Source organism: Bufo gargarizans, chromosome 4 (assembly GCF_014858855.1).
Source record: "Bufo gargarizans isolate SCDJY-AF-19 chromosome 4, ASM1485885v1, whole genome shotgun sequence".
Lineage (NCBI taxonomy): Eukaryota > Metazoa > Chordata > Amphibia > Anura > Bufonidae > Bufo > Bufo gargarizans.
The window spans coordinates 36,791,442-36,809,312 of record NC_058083.1 but is presented as its reverse complement, the minus strand read 5'-3'; the positions used below and the strand labels follow the sequence as shown (position 1 = coordinate 36,809,312).

Genomic DNA, 17,871 nt, shown 5'->3' with positions numbered 1-17,871 from the left:
TTTGGCGCACTAATATGGCTGTAAAATAGTCACAGTAAGTGCTAGAGGGCTGCGAAAGGAAGCAAAATGGGGGTATGAGCAGGACAATTGGCCTGCAAACAAATGTGGATATGAAAATGACATAAAATAATATAGAATATGTGAGATGGTGAAACAGCTCTCCTTGTCTGAACACTGTGTGATTAAATTAAATGTTCTGGACCGACATTCTGCTGTTTGGCCACAAGATGCTGCTGTTTCCTAAACACAGCTACAGACTACACATATACACTCACCTAAAGAATTATTAGGAACACCTGTTCTATTTCTCATTAATGCGATTATCTAGTCAACCAATCACATGGCAGTTGCTTCAATGCATGTAGGGTTGTGGTCCTGGTCAAGACAATCTCCTGAACTGAATGTCAGAATGGGAAAGAAAGGTGATTTAAGCAATTTTGAGCATGGCATGGTTTTTGGTGCCACACGGGCCGGTCTGAGTATTTCACAATCTTCTCAGTTACTGGGATTTTCACGCACAACCATTTCTAGGGTTTACAAAGAATGGTGTGAAAAGGGAAAAACATCCAGTATGTGGCAGTCCTGTGGGCAAAAATGCCTTGTTAATGCAAGAGGTCAGAGGAGAATGGGCCAACTGATTCAAGCTGATAGAAGAGCAACGTTGACTGAAATAACCACTCGTTACAACCGAGGTATGCAGCAAAGCATTTGTGAAGCCAAAACACGCACAACCTTGAGGCAGATGGGCTACAACAGCAGAAGACCCCACCAGGTACCACTCATCTCCACTACAAATAGGAAAAAGAGGCTACAATTTGCACGAGCTCACCAAAATTGGACTGTTGAAGACTGGAAAAATGGTTTCTTGTACATGACAATGAGTTCACTTTACTAAAATGGCCCCCACAGTCACCAGATCTCAACCCAATAGAGCATCTTTGGGTTGTGGTGGAACGGGAGCTTCGTGCCCTGGATGTGCATCCCTCAAATCTCAATCAACTGCAAGATGCTATCCTATCAATATGGGCCAACATTTCTAAAGAATGCTATCAGCACCTTGTTGAATCAATGCCACGTAGAATTAAGGCAGTTCTGAAGGCAAAAGGGGGTCCAACACCGTATTTGTATGGTGTTCCTAATAATTCTTTAGGTGAGTGTATGTCCATATTTATGGGAGAGGTGGGGTTTACACAGAGTCTGGAGAGAAGAGATGGAGAGAGCAGTCATCTTAGAGGGAGGTGAAACTAAGGGACTGTGTGAGCAGAGAATCTGACGGCATTCAGGTATGAGAGCATCCCTCAGTGACTAGAGCTTCAGCTAAGTGAAGCTGATCGTGTTCAAGATTCTGATTTTGTCTAGAGGAAGGAGGATTGCTGCCAGGAATGCTGATGAGAGCAGAGGAGCAAAGAAACATACACTGTGGCACCGCATGCTGGTTGGAGAGACATTTGTTCTGTTCAGAGTCACCAGCGGATGCAAAGCAGACCCGGGTCAGTAAGATCGCGCACGCACCTCATCACCATGTTGGCACCTAGAGACTGAGACTAGGCCTGTAGTTAGTTAGTTAGGGTTTCTGTTTGTGTCAGGCCACAAGGATAGCCGCAGGATATCCCGTAACACACACCCATACAGTGGTTCTTGTTTTTAGGGTAATTTCCTCCTCCTCTTCCTCCTCTGCCACATCCACTTCCATCATCGCCTGAAGGGTTTTTTCAAGGAGACAGAGAAGTGGGATAGTAACGCTGAAGACGACATCATCGGCACTGGCCATATTGGTTAAGTACTCGAAACAGCGCAACACGACACACACATCCCGCATGGAGGCCCACTTGTTGGTGGCAAAGTAGTGCTGTTCCGCAGAGCAACTCACCCGTGCGTGCTGCAGCTGAAACTCCACTATCGCCAGCTGCTGCTCGCACAGTCTCTCCAGCACGTACCTGGTTAGTACGTCGCATATGACGTGGTGAGAGAGAAAGCTGAAGTTACACTGCAGCGTTGACAGGCGGGCAGCAGCAGGATGAGACTGACGAAAGCGCGCACAGAAGGCCCACACTTTCTGTAACAGCTCTGACATATCGGGGTAATTTTTCAGGAACCCCTGCACCACCAAATTCAGCACATGCGCCAGGCAAGGGATGTGCATCAAACCGGCTGGGCCCAGAGCTGCTACGAGATTTCGCCCGTTATTTCACACAACCAGGCCGGGCTTGAGGCTCACTGGCACCAATCACTCATCGGCCTGTTGTTCCATGCCCCTCCACAGCCCCTTCGCAGTGTGGGGTTTTTCCCCCAAATAGATGTGTTTCAAAACATCCTGCTGTCTTTTCCCCCTGGCTGTGCTGAAGTTGGTGGTGCAGGTGTTACGCTGCCCTGTTGAGGAGGCGATAGACGAGGAAGCGGAGTAGGAAGAGGAGGCAACGAGAAACGTCTTGCAATCCTTGGTGGTGGAAGGACATGCGTCAAACTGCTATCTGCCTCAGGCCCAGCCACCACTGCATTTACCCAGTGTGCAGTTAGGGAGATATAATGTCCCTGCCCGTGCTTACTGGTTCACGTATCGGTGGTTATGAGGACCTTTCCACAGATGGAGTTGCTCAGTGCACTCCTGATTTTATCCACCACTTGGTTGTGCAGGGCAGGGATGGCTTGCCTGAAAAAGTAGTGGCAGCTGGGAACCATGTACTGTGGGACAGCCACCGCCATAAGGTTTTTCAAAGTCTCCATCACCATCAGACAGAATGACAGCATTTCAAAGGCCAGGAATTTGGAAATGCTGGCATTCAGGGCCAGGGATTGCTGGTGGGTAGGGAGTACTTCCTCTTTTTCTCCAGTGTTTGGGGGATGGACAGCTGAATGCTTCCATGGGACAGTGTGGAGATGCTTGGTGATGGTGAAGGTGGTGGAGGTGTGATGTTGCTGCCACATCCTCTGTTTGCGGGGTGGAAGGTGCCACTGTCACTCCAGAGGGGGAGGAAGAGGCCGAGACAACAGCAGAAGAGGAACCAGGAGGAGCCTGAGATCTTTTGTGGTTTTTCAGGTGTGTACTCTACTGCAGATTGTGCTTTGCATTTTAGATGCCTGGTCATGCAGGTGGTGCTCAGGTTTAGAACATTTATGACTCACTTCAGGCCCTGATTGCACAGCATGCAAACCACTTGAATCTTGTTGTCAGCACATTTTCTGAAGAACTGTCATGCCAGAGAACTCCTTGGAGCTGGCTTTGGTGTGCTCAGTCCCTGGGTGGGCAGTAGCAGGCTTACTGGCTAGGGGACGGCCACTCTGCTTTTGCACACTTCTCCCTCTTTTGCTGTGCGGCTGGCGCTGTGTGACCACCACCTCTTCCTCCGAATTGCACACGTCACTCGCATGACCTAGATTCCATGTGGGGTCTAGGACCTCATCATACTCCACATCTTCTTATACCCGCACTTCACCCCTGCCCTTCTTGCCGGTCTGCACGCAGAAATCCACAGAAGTTGGCACCAGTGATGAGCGGCAGTGGCAATATTTGCAATATTTTGCAAATATTTGTGCGAATATTTATCATATAGTTTTAAATTCGAGAATTCGTTATCTCCAGTCATTATTTTCTTGATTGCGAAAATCGGCAATCAGAAAATCTATGAAAATTTGCAATCAACACTACTCCTAAAGTCAAAGATATTGCAGCCTTTTCATTGGCCCACAAGCAAGAAACAGTGAGGGATCATGGGTAGGGATGAGCGAACCCGAACTGTATAGTTTGGGTTCGTACCGAATTTTGGGGTGTCCGTGACACGGACCCGAACCCGGAAAATTTCGTAAAAGTCTGGGTTCGGGTTCGGTGTTCGTCGCTTTCTTGGCGCTTTTTGAAAGGCTGCAAAGCAGCCAATCAACAAGCGTCATACTACTTGCCCCAAGAGGCCGTCACAGCCATGCCTACTATTGGCATGGCTGTGATTGGCCAGAGCACCATGTGACCCAGCCTCTATTTAAGCTGGAGTCACATAGCGCCGCCCGTCACTCTGCTCTGATTAGCGTAGGGAGAGGTTGCAGCTGCGACAGTAGGGCGAGATTAGGCTGATTAACTCCTCCAAAAGACTCCATCCAGTGATCGATCTGCAGCTGTGGGTCATTGAGCTGCTGATACTCAATTGCTCACTGTTTTTAGGCTGCCCAGACCGTTTGTCAGTCACTTTTTTCTGGAGTGATCGGCGGCCATTTTGTGTCTTGTGGTGCGCCAGCACAAGCTGCGACCAAGTGCATTTAACCCTCAATGGTGTGGTTGTTTTTTGGCTAAAGCCTACATCAGGGTGAAGCTGTCACACCAAGTGCATTTAACCAGCAATAGTCTGTTTATTTTTTGGCCATATACTACATCCGGGGCAAGCTGCGCCTGTCACCAAGTGCATTTAACCCTCAATGGTGTGGTTGTTTTTTGGCTAAAGCCTACATCAGGGTGAAGCTGTCACACCAAGTGCATTTAACCAGCTATAGTCTGTTTATTTTTTGGCCATATACTACATCAGGGGCAAGCTGCGCCTGTCACCAAGTGCATTTAACCCTCAGTAGTGTGGTTGGTCAAGCTGTCACACCAAGTGCATTTAACCAGCAATAGTGTGGTTATTTTTTGGCCATATCCCAGTCTAATTCTGTCAGTAAACGTATACCTGTCACCCAGCGCCTAAATACTAGGCCTCAAGTTTATATCCAGCTAAATCTGTCGTTACTGCTGTACTGTTGTGGCTGGGCAAGTTATTTAGTGTCTGTCAAAGCACAGTTTTTGTTCTGGGTTGAAATACAATTCCCAATTTAGCAATTTCCTAATTTAGTGGTTTCTGCTGTATCAGGCCTACTTTAAATACATCCCTAAAAGGGTATATCAGAATCAAGGTGCTGATAGGTTCATTCTGAATAACTTCACACACACGCTACTGTGCATTTCCAAGTCTAATTCTGTCAGTAAATCTATACCTGTCACCCAGCGCCTAAATACTAGGCCTCAAATTTATAACCAGCTAAATCTGTCGTTACTGCTGTACTGTTGTGGCTGGGCAAGTTATTTAGTGTCCGTCAAAGCACATTTTTTGTTCTGGGTTGAAATACAATTCCCAATTTAGCAATTTCCTAATTTAGTGGTTTCTGCTGTATCAGGCCTACTTTAAATACATCCCTAAAAGGGTATATCAGAATCAAGGTGCTGATAGGTTCATTCTGAATAACTTCACACACACGCTACTGTGCATTTCCAAGTCTAATTCTGTCAGTAAATCTATACCTGTCACCCAGCGCCTAAATACTAGGCCTCAAATTTATAACCAGCTAAATCTGTCGCTGTACTGTTGTGGCTGGGCAAGTTATTTAGTGTCCGTCAAAGCACATTTTTTGTTCTGGGTTGAAATACAATTCCCAATTTAGCAATTTCATAATTTAGTGGTTTCTGCTATATCAGAGCTATTTGAAATCTATCCCTAAAAGGGTATATAATATTCAAGGTGCACATAGGGTCATTCAGAATAACTTCACACACACGCTACTGTGCATTTCCAAGTCTAATTCTGTCAGTAAATCTATACCTGTCACCCAGCGCCTAAAGGGGAGGAGTACAAAATGTAGAGTTACGCAAATTAGTGTATGAATTTAATTGGGTAGATGTCTGGCGGGTGCAGAACCCGGATGAAATTAATTATTCTTGTTACTCAAAAACACACCAAACCTGGTCGAGAATAGATATGATTCTGGGAAACAAAAATCTAATATCTCAAAATAGGATTAGGATAAAGTATATACCCATGGCTTTATCGGACCATAGTGCAATGGTAATGGAGTTGGATCTGAATAAAAATAATACTTTGCCGTTGTTTAAGTTCAATCCCCACTGGCTATTATTAATCTCAGATAAAGAGAGTATAATAGAAGAGTTGAAATTTTTCTTCATGGAAAATAATGGTTCTGCCGGTAGACTTGTGGTTTGGGACACCTTTAAGGCTTTTTTGAGGGGATTACTGTTTAAAAAAGTAAATTATTGGAAAAAAAACACTAGAGAGAATGGGAAGGCATTGGAAAAAAAATTACAAGAGGCTGGAATGGTATGTATGAGACACCCTACTGTACTTAATAAGAGAGTTTGGGAGGAAGAACAAGAAAAGTTGAGGTTATATCAATTAGAAAAAAGTAGGAAAGAATTGCTCCTTCAGGGGATTAAGTTGGCCTCGGAGGGTGAAAAGGTCGGTAAAATATTAGCAAATATAGTTAGAAATCAAAAAGGGAAATCATGGATTGGAGTGATTAAAGATAAAACGGGAAAATTACTCACTGTACCTGAAGATATAAAAAAAAAAAAAAAAAAAAGTGTTTGGGGACTACTTCCAAGAGCTATATAAGTCCAGGGTACAATATTCAAAACAAGAGTTAGATTCCTATTTAGATAAGATTGCCTTCAATAGGATATCTGAGGTTCAAAAAGAATTTCTGGAAAAAGAAATAACGGTGGCAGATATAAATTCAGCTCTGGGCAAGGTTAAATCCGAGAAAGCACCAGGCGGAGATGGACTGCCCTTTGAAATATATAAAACCTTTGCACAGGTATTAGTTCCAGCATTAAAAATAACATTGGATGAGGCCCGAAAATTAGGTGATCTACCGAGCTCTATGAAGGAAGCAATTATTACATTAATTTTAAAAAAGGGGAAGGAACAAACAGACCCCGGCTCATATAGGCCTATATCCCTCTTGAACACGGATGCAAAAATTTGGGCAAAAGTTCTATCAGACAGGCTCTCTAGGGTTATTAAAGAAATAATAAATAAAGATCAAACAGGTTTTATACCGGGTAGAACAATATACTCCAATATAAGAAGGCTATTCCTTAACATTGAAGCTAATAGATCAGATGCAGGGGAAAAAGCGATACTCTCATTGGATGCTCAAAAGGCGTTTGATTGCATTGAATGGGAGTATCTATGGGCAGTATTAAGGAGATTTGGCATAGGGGAAGGATTTATAGGGTGGATTCAGCTAATTTATTGTAACCCCAGGGCTAGAGTGGTTGTGGATGGGAGCCTATCCCCCTCGTTTGCCCTATCACGCAGTACAAGGCAGGGATGCCCTCTCTCCCCATTGCTATTTGCAATTGCAATTGAACCCTTGGCAAATATAATAAGAAATGACAGGGAGATTAAAAGTTTTACATATGTGGGTGGAGAAGAAAAACTGCTGATGTATGCAGATGATATTTTACTTTTTTTGCAAAACACTGGGGAACAGTTTAATAAAATCGTAGAGATAATAGATACGTTTGGGTTTTACTCCGGTTTAAATATTAATTGGGGTAAATCACACATGTTATTATTAGGAGAGGGGCAACTACAGAGAGACACACGGGTGCATGTTTTAAAAAGGCACGAAAATTTTAAATATCTCGGTATACAAATCTCCGGGAACATAGAAGAATATGAAAAATTAAATATTCTCCCTCTAATAAAAGAACTAAGAACTAAAATACACATATGGAAAAGATTACCACTGTCAATGCAGGGCAGGGTAAATTTAATAAAAATGGTCTTCCTCCCCAAGATACTTTATGTATTGCAAAATGCCCCAGTAAGAATACCACAAAATATTTTTAAATTATTTGATAGATTAATGGGGGATTTTATGTGGAAGGGTGCGATTCCTCGGATAAAGAAGGAAGTCCTTCAGCTCCCAGTGAAAGAAGGAGGATTAGCGCTTCCTAATCTATTTTTCTATTATTTAATAACACAATACGGGAATATAAAGGATAGTTTAGATAGTCAGGTGGGTAGACAAGAAATAAATAGATGGGGATGGAAAGAAAAATGTAATCACTTAGAGGTGTTGGAGTCTGTTTTTTTTTGGGAAAAAAAAACACTAGTAATAGGATATTCAACCTGTTAGAATACGTATGGGGGGAAATTAAGAAACTATTGGAGATTAAAGGGTTTTTGAAATATACACCGATATGGAAAAATCTTAATTTAAAGGAATTGGAAACAATAAGGGATTATATAGATTGGGAAAAAAAAGGAGTGAAATACCTAGAACAGATTTTCGAGGGAGATAAGCTGAAGGACTTTAATATAATGGTGTCGGAATTTGGGATCCCCCACAGGGACTTGTATAAATATTTCCAGCTTAGGAATGCATTGCGGATAGCGGTACAGGGGGATAGGTACCGAAGGGAAACATCAGATATGTTGGACAAGTTTATTGCAGCAGGGGAAGGAGGTGGAATAACTGCAAAGAGATATAAGATCTTGATGGAGGAAAAAAGAAAAACAATTACAATGCTTGCCGTGAAGAAACGGCAGAAAGACTTAGATTCCTTCACAGAGGAAAAATGGAGCGATGCCCTTAGAAATTACGCGACAATTTCGGATAGGGGTTCGCATAAGATCTCACAATTCTTTATAATACACAGATTACATCGTTCTCCATGGATGTTAAAAAGAATGGGAGTGAGACCAACAGATAAATGTTTAAAATGTTTGGAGGAGAGAGCTGATTTGATACACTGTTTTTGGAGGTGTCCCAGGCTTCACAGATACTGGACAGAAATTATGGAAACTGTGTTTTTGTTACTGAAGGTCCGGGTACCAAATGACCCAGTAATTTGTATTTTAGGGGCAACTGAACATTTGAAATTAAATAAAAATATACGATTGGTTTTGAATAAAGTATTATTTCAGGCTAGAATCCTGATACTTAGGAAATGGATAAAGGTAGATATACCGACGGTGGAACAGTGGAGGAAAACAATAGATAAGCTAATTAAAGAAGAACGTGGGACGAAGAATTATACTAAAAAGTCCTCAAATCTCGACCAGGTCTGGAAAAATTGGGTACTTTATTTTATTTATTTTTTTTTCTCCACGCTGGGGGTAATGGGAGGGTGGGCGTTGGGAGGTGGTCGGGAATGGGGTGAAAGAAAGAAAAAGAATAAAAATGAAAGATGAATAGTAATCACCATTTGTTAATAATCTTTTCTTATGTACTGTTGGGATAATGTTTTGTTACGGAAGTATTTATTGTACGAAATTGAAATAAAAAGATTTATAATAAAAAAAAACATCTGTCGTTACTGCTGTACTGTTGTGGCTGGGCAAGTTATTTAGTGTCCGTCAAAGCACATTTTTTGTTCTGGGTTGAAATACAATTCCCAATTTAGCAATTTCCTAATTTAGTGGTTTCTTCTGTATCAGAGCTATTTGAAATCTATCCCTAAAAGGGTATATAATATTCAAGGTGCACATAGGGTCATTCAGAATAACTTCACACACACGCTACTGTGCATTTCCAAGTCTAATTCTGTCAGTAAATCTATACCTGTCACCCAGCTCCTAAATACTAGGCCTCAAATTTATATTCAGCTGAATTTAAATACAATACATTGGGGGGGCGGAGCCTAACCGCTGAACAAGATGGAGGCTTGAGCAGGAGCTCTCTCCCATCAAACCCACATTACACAGCTTTTGCACACTTTAAGCTGATCCAAAATGGGCAAAACCGGTAGAGACAGATCTAGAGATGCCCCTGATACCCCAAGATCCAAGAAAAATCAAGGGGATATGGACAGGTTCTTCAGTAAGAAGTCGGCATTGTCACCGGCCCGTGCGGCTAAGATGGCGGCCCGCCGCATGGAGAAAGAAGCTGAGCGGGAGTCTGACCAGGAAGATGGAGATGCTGAATATACAGGCACTCCGGAGGAGGAAACAGCTCAGACGGACACCGATATGCTCACCAAAGCCTTCTTCAAGGAAACACTATCCCTTGCTTTGGCTCCTCTGCTTCAGGAGGTACGTGATCTGCGACATGATATGCGTGCCCTGGGGAATCGGGTCCAACAGCTAGAGACCCGACAAGACCACATAGTGTCACATAGCGCCAGCATAATTACGGCATTAGAAGCACAAGTCTCCTCTCTCAACTCTGCCTTCCTCATGATAGAGGACCAAGAGAACAGGAGCCGACGTAAGAACATAAGGATAAAGGGGATGGTCGAATCTATTACTCCAGATAATCTGGAAGCTGCTGCTAAAACTCTGTTTGCTGAGCTGCTGGGAGACAACAGAGCTGCAAAGATCGTGATTGAAAGAATACATCGCTCCCTGCGCCCTATACCTAAGGAGGGTGAAGCCCCCAGAGATGTGATCTGCGGTCTTTTAAGTTACAGAGATACAGCGGCCATTTTGCAAGCAGCCCGCAAGAGCTCAGACCTCAAAATTGGGGATTCAGCCGTCCTGCTGTTCCAGGATATCGCATCATCAACACTAACGAAACGCAGGATTCTAAAACCTTTGACCGACCACTTGAGAAGCAACAAGCTTTTGTATAAATGGTTGTACCCATTCGGTGTCACATTCGCCAGAAACGGTCGCCGCTGTGTGTTACGCACTCCGCAGGACTTACCCCAGGCCTGGAAGGTCCTAGATATTCCTCCTATTAGAGTGGATAACTGGCTTGCAGTGGACATCTCAGTTCCCAAACTTCCACACCTGCTAACCCAAGAGACCTGGTCCACCCCTTCCAAATCAAGGTCATCCAACAGCAATAAGCCTCTGGGGAGAAGAGATCTTTCCTGACTTTAATCGGTCCAAAGATATGTTATCTACAGAGCCTATGTGTCTGGAGACTTTGGGGGTCAGGTCGCAGCTCTGCTGGCTACAGGCGATTCCTTACAATAGTGTCACAGGTTATCATTGTTATGTCTGTAAGTTAATAGGAACCTGTTATATATATATCAGCAGTAGATCGGATCGTACCTTACGCTGCTTCATGTTATATGGCTTGTTATGCATCTCTATAGGTGTGCATTCCTTTAGCTACCTAGATCGTTAGCTTTAATAATTTAAGTATTCATATACTTTAATGTTGTAATTCTCTAGTTATGAGTAATGTGGGTTCTGATGAATCGGGTTAGGACACATCTCGGTCCCTATATGTCCCACTGCAACCCACTTCAGTGGCGCTTTCCCACTAGTTGCCTATCCCTTTGTCCACTTTCCTATACACCCAGTTTACTCCCCTCATTGGTACTTAGTTTCTTGAATCCTGGTATAATTGCACTCAGCATATTTACATGGTGCGCTTCCATCTTGTTCTGCAACCCCTCTACACAATTTGGATCAGACTTATTTGAATCAACAGTAGTCTCACCTCTCTGCACATCTGCACAATTAGCTTATTATCATTACCTTATATACTCCTTATGACAGACTTAAACGTCACTACATTTAATGTCAGAGGTTGCAATACACCCCAGAAGCGATCTCAAATTCTCACTCTCCTAAAGAAAAATAGGAGTGACATATGCTTTCTCCAGGAGACCCACTTTAAAACTAATAAAATACCTAACGTTCCAAAAGTGAGATATCCGCAGTGGTTTCACAGCACATACGGATCTGCCTCCAGGGGAGTTAGCATTGCCATTAGCAAGAATGTCCCATTCGCTTTAACTGTTGCTCAACAGGACCCTGAAGGCAGATTCTTATTTATCAAAGGGAAAATTGGTCACTTGGTAGTAACCCTTGCTTGTCTTTACGCACCAAATGTCAAGCAATATAATTGGCTTAAGAGAACCCTCTCCAAATTAAAGGATTTCGCAGAGGGAATTAAAATAATTGGTGGTGACTTAAATGTCTCCCTGAACCCCCAATTAGATTCGTCACTAGGTAGCTCCACCAAATCTCAGAAAACACTTGGCGGAATTCATAAGCTTCTCCACAATCTACATCTAACAGATACCTGGAGGTCGCTCAACCCCTTAGTGAAAGATTATTCCTTTTACTCAGCGGTCCACCAGTCTTACCAAAGACTTGACTATATTTTCTTGTCCAATTCCCACCTAACTATGCTGAAAAAGTCGGTCATAGGCCCCATTACTATTTCCGATCATGCCCCAGTTACTTCCTCTATAAATTTTTCCAATCTTCCAGCAAGAGAATGGGTATGGCGTTTAAATGAAACGTTACTAGACACTGATAAAAATGTTGAAGACATCACCCTTAAACTCTCCTATTACTTTCAAGAGAACAAGCTGCAAGACACATCTCAAACCATTATCTGGGAGGCTCACAAAGCCTTTATTCGGGGAGAACTTATAGCTTTAGGATCCAAGATTAAAAAGGAGAGGCAGAAGAGGCTTGATTCCCTTATACGCCAAATCTCTGTGATTGAATCTATTCAGAAACAATCCAAGAGGTCTGCAGCACTGGAAGAACTTACGCTCTTGAGGAGACAATTGAAAGAGCTACTCAATATTAAATGTGCAAAGGCCTACCAATATACAAAATTTAAACAATACATACATGGTGATAAGGGAAACAAGTTTATGTCACATCAGGTTAATCAAAGAAGAGCTGCCCAGTTTGTCTCCTCGATCAAAGCCAGGAACGGTAAACTGGTCTCATCGACAGAAGCCATAGTGGACGAGTTTTGTTCTTTTTATGGGGCCTTGTATAATCTAGATAGCGGGAAGGAAAATACAACACAACACACTACGTCTGATTCAGTGAGAGTGAATCAGATAGACAGCTTTCTGGATTCTTTACATCTCCCCAGAATTAGCCGGGAGGACAGCTCCTCTCTGCTTCAACCGATTTCTGAACTGGAAGTGCGGAAAACTATTAAAAGTATGCCCTTGGGCAAGGCCCCAGGACCAGATGGCCTACCCATAGGTTATTATAAGAAATTTTTAAACGTATTATCTCCGCAATTGGTTAAGTGGTGCCAAGCATTATCTATAGGCGGGAGCCTTCCGAAGCAAGCGTTAGAAGCAATAATTACGATTATCCCAAAAGAAGGTAAAGATACAAGGGATTGTGGCAGCTATAGACCCATATCTTTGCTCAACATTGATGTCAAAATCTGGGCCCAAATCCTCGCGACTAGGCTAAGTTCCATAATACCCCGTATTATCAATATAGAACAGGCAGGCTTTGTCAGGGGGAGGGAAGGCAATTCCCAATCTTGTCGACTTATAAATGCGATTTACTGGGCCAGGAAAAACTCTAAGCAATTGGTGTTACTTAGTACCGACGCGGAAAAGGCCTTTGATCGGGTCAGTTGGCTTTACACTCAGCGCACTTTGCACAGATTCGGATTTCCTGATCTGTTCACTAAAGCTATTATGTCCTTATATAGGAATCCAAGTGCGAAAGTCAGAGTTAACGGTACCCTGTCCAAATCCTTTGCCATTACCAACGGCACTAGACAGGGTTGCCCCCTCTCACCTACCTTGTTCATAATGGTGATGGAGACGCTACTTCAAGCATTTAGAGACAACCCAGACATCCAAGGTCTGACCCTGCATAAGACTGTACATAAATGCGCAGCTTTTGCGGATGATTTGATGTTATTGATAACGAACCCCAAACAGGCCTTCTCTCACATCTTGGACCTCTTCTCCACTTTTCCATCTAATTTTAAAATAAATTACTCAAAATCGGTAGCTATGGGCATAGCTATGACTCCTCATACAATGCACTATCTTAAAACGTCCTTTCCGTTCAAATGGAACGAAAACTCCCTCACCTATCTAGGGATTGAGCTCACGAAAGACCCCTCTAACTTGTTTAGATTAAATTACCTACCCCTACTGACAAAAATTCAAACTCAGCTCCAGTCATTAACATTACCTTGGGTCTCCTGGATTGGACGCAAAAACCTTCTCCAAACATATATTGTCCCAAAACTTGTGTACCTTCTTCAAATGGTTCCCATTTACATCCCTAACTCGTACTTTAAAAGAGTCAGGCAGGTATTAACCTCATTTTTATGGAAAAATAGAAAACCTAGGATAGCATATGACAAATTAATCAGGACTCGTATGAATGGAGGTATGGGCTTGCCTGATATACAGTTTTATTATAAGGCGATTCAGCTGAAACGCTGGTTGCAGGTTTGTGTCCCCAGCTACCGAACACTTGGGGTGGATATAGAGTTGGACCTTATGTCCAGTAAACAACAAGCGGGACTATGGGGAATTGCTACTCCAAGTAATGCTCCCACGGGTTTATCCAAAGGTATATACCTAACCATGCGAAATCTCCAATCCGAATTTCATCTTCTCTCTGATCCCCCTGTTCGCCTACCAGCAAAATTCACTCCTTACCTAGTTAGACCAGATGGTGCCGACATTCCGCAATTTTGGGACAGTCTTAAGGCAGTTGCGTTAACTGATTTGCTACAAATAGTGAAACGAAAGGAAGACACTCTTGCCTTAAGTTCTAAATACATCAAAGGAGGAGATTTCCTGGCAAATCTAGAATTTCTCAATGTGTGTCAGAATCTCTCCACCAAATTTACTAACACTCCTGTTCCAACCTGGTTTGAACAGCTCTTATCTCACGATGACCTCCCGAGGCATAGTGTTTCACTTCTATACAAGCGCTTAATACCTAATAAAGGAAGCAGTGTTCCGGCCGTCATAAGAGCTTGGGAAAACGATCTCAACCGGCTCTTTTCTCCTCAGGAAATTGATATAATCTTCTCGAGATCGCATGGCTTCTCCAGATGCATAAAAGTGCAGGAACACTCTTTTAAAACACTGACCAGGTGGTACAACGACCCACATAAGCTTTTTAGAATGGGCTTCATGGAACATGATACATGCTGGAGGTGTAAGTCCCAGAAAGGCACATTAGGCCATATCATGTGGTCGTGTCCTTTGATTCATTCATATTGGGAACAAATTGAACAGAAAATAAATGACATCTGCGGAACTACAATTGAGTTATCGCCCCACTCTTTTAAAAAAAAAAATACAATACATTGGGCCAAATAATATTTTTGTTGTTGTGGTGAACGATAACAATGAGGAAAACATCTAGTAAGGGACGTGGACATGGTCGTGGTGGTGTTAGTGGACCCTCTGGTGCTGGGAGAGGACGTGGCCGTTCTGCCACATCCACACGTCCTAGTGTACCAACTACCTCAGGTCCCAGTAGCCGCCAGAATTTACAGCGATATATGGTGGGGCCCAATGCCGTTCTAAGGATGGTAAGGCCTGAGCAGGTACAGGCAATAGTCAATTGGGTGGCCGACAGTGGATCCAGCACGTTCACATTATCTCCCACCCAGTCTTCTGCAGAAAGCGCACAGATGGCACCTGAAAACCAACCCCATCAGTCTGTCACATCACCCCCATGCATACCAGGGAAACTGTCTCAGCCTAAAGTTATGCAGCAGTCTCTTATGCTGTTTGAAGACTCCGCTGGCAGGGTTTCCCAAGGGCATCCACCTAGCCCTTCCCCAGCGGTGAAAGACATAGAATGCACTGACGCACAACCACTTATGTTTCCTGATGATGAGGACATGGGAATACCACCTCAGCATGTCTCTGATGATGACGAAACACAGGTGCCAACTGCTGCGTCTTTCTGCAGTGTGCAGACTGAACAGGAGGTCAGGGATCAAGACTGGGTGGAAGACGATGCAGGGGACGATGAGGTCCTAGACCCCACATGGAATGAAGGTTATGCCACTGACTTTCACAGTTCGGAGGAAGAGGCAGTGGTGAGACCGAGCCAACAGCGTAGCAAAAGAGGGAGCAGTGGGCAAAAGCAGAACACCCGCCGCCAAGAGACTCCGCCTGTCACTGACCGCCGCCATCTTAGACCGAGCACCCCAAAGGCAGCTTCAAGGAGTTCCCTGGCATGGCACTTCTTCAAACAATGTGCTGACGACAAGACCCGAGTGGTTTGCACGCTGTGCCATCAGAGCCTGAAGCGAGGCATTAACGTTCTGAACCTTAGCACAATCTGCATGACCAGGCACCTGCATGCAAAGCATGAACTGCAGTGGAGTAAACACCTTAAAAACAAGGAAGTCGCTCAGGCTCCCCCTGCTACCTCTTCTGCTGCTGCCGCCTCGGCCTCTTCTGCTGCTGCCGCCTCGGCCTCTTCCTCCGCCTCTGGAGGAACGTTGGCACCTGCCGCCCAGCAAACAGGGGATGTACCACCAACACCACCACCACCTCCGTCACCAAGCGTCTCAACCATGTCACACGGCAGCGTTCAGCTCTCCATCTCACAAACATTTGAGAGAAAGCGTAAATTCCCACCTAGCCACCCTCGATCCCTGGCTGCCACTACTTCTCCAAGAGAGCCGTGCCTTCCCTGCACAACCAAGTATCCGATAAAATCAAGTGTGCACTGCGCAACGCCATCTGTAGCAAGGTCCACCTAACCACAGATACGTGGACCAGTAAGCACGGCCAGGGACGCTATATCTCCCTAACTGCACACTGGGTAAATGTAGTGGCAGCTGGGCCCCAGGCAGAGAGCTGTTTGGCGCACGTCCTTCCGCCGCCAAGGATCGCAGGGCAACATTCTTTGCCTCCTGTTGCCACCTCCTCCTTCTCGTCTTCCTCCTCCTCTTCTTCCACCTGCTCATCCAGTCAGCCACACATCTTCACCACCAACTTCAGCACAGCCCGGGGTAAACGTCAGCAGGCCATTCTGAAACTCATATGTTTGGGGGACAGGCCCCACACCGCACAGGAGTTGTGGCGGGGTATAGAACAACAGACCGACGAGTGGTTGCTGCCGGTGAGCCTCAAGCCCGGCCTGGTGGTGTGCGATAATGGGCGAAATCTCGTTGCAGCTCTGGGACTAGCCGGTTTGACGCACATCCCTTGACTGGCGCATGTGCTGAATTTGGTGGTGCAGAAGTTCATTCACAACTACCCCGACATGTCAGAGCTGCTGCATAAAGTGCGGGCCGTCTGTTCGCGCTTCCGGCGTTCACATCCTGCCGCTGCTCGCCTGTCTGCGCTACAGCGTAACTTCGGCCTTCCCGCTCACCGCCTCATATGCGACCTGCCCACCAGGTGGAACTCCACCTTGCACATGCTGGACAGACTGTGCGAGCAGCAGCAGGCCATAGTGGAGTTTCAGCTGCAGCACGCACGGGTCAGTCGCACTGCGGAACAGCACCACTTCACCACCAATGACTGGGCCTCCATGCGAGACCTATGTGCCCTGTTGTGCTGTTTCGAGTACTCCACCAGCATGGCCAATGGCGATGGTGCCGTTATCAGCGTTACAATACCACTTCTATGTATCCTTGAGAAAACACTTAGGGTGATTATGGAAGAGGAGGTGGCCCAGGAGGAGGAGGAGGAAGAGGGGTCATTTTTAGCACTTTCAGGCCAGTCTCTTCGAAGTGACTCAGAGGGAGGTTTTTTGCAACAGCAGAGGCCAGGTACAAATGTGGCCAGCCAGGGCCCACTACTGGAGGACGAGGAGGACGAGGATGAGGAGGAGGTGGAGGAGGATGAGGATGAAGCATGTTCACAGCGGGGTGGCACCCAACGCAGCTCGGGCCCATCACTTGTGCGTGGCTGGGGGGAAACGCAGGACTATGACGATACGCCTCCCACAGAGGACAGCTTGTCCTTACCTATGGGCAGCCTGGCACACATGAGCAACTACATGCTGCAGTGCCTGCGCAACGACAGCAGAGTTGCCCACATTTTAACGTGTGCGGACTACTGGGTTGCCACCCTGCTGGATCCCCGGTACAAAGACAATGTGCCCACCTTACTTCCTGCACTGGAGCGCACATTGGTAAACGCGCTACTGAGAGCATTCCCAAATGTCACAGGGGAACAATTGGAAGCCCAAGGCGAAGGCAGAGGAGGAGCAAGAGGTCACGGCCAGCTCTTCTGAGGGCAGGGTTAGCATGTCAGAGATGTGAAAAAGTTTTGTCAACACGCCACAGCTAACTGCACCACCACCTGATATGGAACGTGTTAGCAGGAGGCAACATTTCACTAACATGGTGGAACAGTACGTGTGCACACCCCTCCACGTACTGACTGATGGTTCGGCCCCATTCAACTTCTGGGTCTCCAAATTGTCCACGTGGCCA

The 17,871-nt window shown here is 45.0% G+C and overlaps 1 protein-coding gene across 2 annotated transcripts in view; it reads right to left on the bottom strand.

Moving 5' to 3' along the window:
* LOC122935953 (cytochrome P450 2K6-like) overlaps positions 1–17,871 on the bottom strand; it is a 213,291-nt gene that overhangs the window by 86,852 nt on the left and 108,568 nt on the right. The gene's annotated exons all lie outside the window — the stretch shown is intronic.